Raw genomic sequence first — 2,252 nt, forward strand, 5'->3', positions numbered from 1 at the left:
CTTAACCACTGAGCCATCTCTCCAGCCCCCCTCATTTTAATTCATAATTTGAAAATGAGTCTAAATTGCCCAAGCTGGCCTTCAACTCACTCTGTATCCCTGTCAGTCCTTGAACTTGTGCTCCTTCTGCCTCAGTCTCTTGAAAGGCTGAATGACAGGCCCAGATCCACCAGGTCCAGCATGTACCTGCTTTCTTCTTTCCCACCTACTCCCTTCCAGATGTCACTTGTCCAGCTATCATTTTAGCATAACCAGTAAGAAGTGTTGTTCCCGAATATTCACATTGCAGGACGCTGCCTGCAATTAGGCAATGAAGTCCAACCGAAGACACCTTGAAGTATTTAGCTGATCATCTGCTTTGCCAAGTAGAGAAAATGCCAAGGCTAAGGCAGGCCTTTAGCCACAACAACCATGCCCTTAAGCCAGAGAAGCTCTCAAAAAGACACAATTCAGGAAGGTGGTATGAGTCTTTAAACTCAGAACTCAGGAGGGAGGCAGAGACAAGTGGATCTCTGTGAGTTCAAGGCCAGTCAGGTCTACAGAATGAGTTCCGGGCTAACTTACAGCTATGTAGTAAGACCATCTCAAAACAAACAAACAAAAAAAATTATAAAATTCAACCCAGTAACACAAGTCCCCAATCTCTTTGATCAGACATGACTTTGAAGTTTATGAATTCACTAGTTGAAAAATGGCAGTATAGCCGGACGGTGATGGCGCACGCCTTTAATCCCAGCACTCGGGAGGCAGAGACAGGCGGATCTCTGTGAGTTCGAGACCAGCTTGGTCTACAAAGCTAGTTCCAGGACAGGCTCCAAAGCCACAGAGAAACCCTGTCTCGAAAAACCAAAAAAAAAAAAAAATGGGCAAATTAAGAGTTTTAAAAATATCAATCTAGGGCTGGAGAGATGGCTCAGTGGTTAAGAGCACTGCCTGCTCTTCCAAAGGTCCTGAGTTCAATTCCCAGCAACCACATGATGGCTCACAACCATCTGTAATGAGGTCTGGTGCCCTCTTCTGGCCTGCAGACATACAGACAGAATATTGTATACATAATAAATAAATATTTAAAAAAAATATCAATCTAGTCAATAACACATATGTGCTTGGTAGTAACTTTAAAATTAGTATAACAAAAGATGCAAGATGTTAAACAATAAACATGCATTTAAGTATAGACAGCAATGAAAATTTTTATTTGAAAAGCTTAACTACTATAAATACGAATGACTACAAGAGCTCGTTTGTGCTATTATCTCTACATTACCTATTCATAAAAATTTCAGCTATTTGAATCAAATCTGCCAGCTGTTCCTGGTCCTTTTGGAGCCCTCATCGCACACCTGTACAAGGTTTGGGCACAAGGTGGCAGTGTTGATGTTCAGCAAAAGTACATATCCATCTAAAAACTGAGTCAGGGCTGGAGAGATGGCTCACTGGCTAAGAGTTTAATTCCCTGCACCCACAACAGGAAACTCACAACTGCCTGTGAACTCAGCACCAGTGGGATCTGATAGCTCAGGCCTCTTCAAGCACCTGCAACCACACACAAAGACAAACATAAAATTAAAAGAAAAAATATTAGTGTATTAGAAAAACAGGTGTAGTGGCTCACACTTTTTTTTCTTCTGATTTTTTGAGACAGGGTTTCTCTGTATAGCTTTGGAGCCTGTCCTAGAACTCACTTTATTAGACCAGGCTGGCCTTGAACTCACAGAGATTCTCCTGCCCCTACCTTTTGAGTGCTGGGTTTATTTTATTTTTTCTTTTCTTCTCTCTCTTTTTTTTTTTTTTTTTTTTTTTTTTTGGTAAGTGCTGGGTTTAAAGGCATGGGCCACCCTGCCCGGTATGGCTCGCACTTTTAATTCCAACACTTGGGAAACAGAGGCAGGCAATCTTTTTGAGTTGAGAGTCAGGCAGGACTGCACAGTGAGACATAGTGAGACTGTATCAATAAACAGCAAAGAAACATACAAAAATACACAAGTAAGTGTCATAAAAATAGCAATAGCACTGGGCGGTGGTGGCGCATGCCTTTAATCTCAGCACTCTGGAGGCAGAGGCAGGTGGATCTCTGTGAGTTCAAGGGCTGCCTGGTGCCTGGGCCACAGAGCAAGTTCCCAGGCTCCAAAGATACAGAGAAAACAAAAACAAAACAAAACAAGAAAACAAGGATATTTATAGAATTACTGACTGAATACAGAGAGCAAATTTAAAGATTTATTTTTATTATTTTCTTTCTTTATTTTTTT

General features: G+C 41.3%; 1 protein-coding gene across 5 annotated transcripts in view; it reads right to left on the reverse strand.

Moving 5' to 3' along the window:
* Psph (phosphoserine phosphatase) overlaps positions 1–2,252 on the reverse strand; it is a 22,091-nt gene that overhangs the window by 15,460 nt on the left and 4,379 nt on the right. For 3 of the 5 annotated variants that reach the window (XM_026784930.1, XM_026784938.1, XM_026784927.1), the window contains exon 2: positions 1,481–1,536. The exons of the other annotated variants lie outside the window; for them this stretch is intronic. The gene's annotated coding sequence lies outside the window, so the exon portion shown is untranslated. The remainder of the gene's footprint in view (positions 1–1,480; positions 1,537–2,252) is intronic. 5 annotated transcript variants of the gene reach the window in all.

This window comes from Microtus ochrogaster, chromosome 2, assembly GCF_000317375.1.
Source record: "Microtus ochrogaster isolate Prairie Vole_2 chromosome 2, MicOch1.0, whole genome shotgun sequence".
NCBI lineage: Eukaryota > Metazoa > Chordata > Mammalia > Rodentia > Cricetidae > Microtus > Microtus ochrogaster.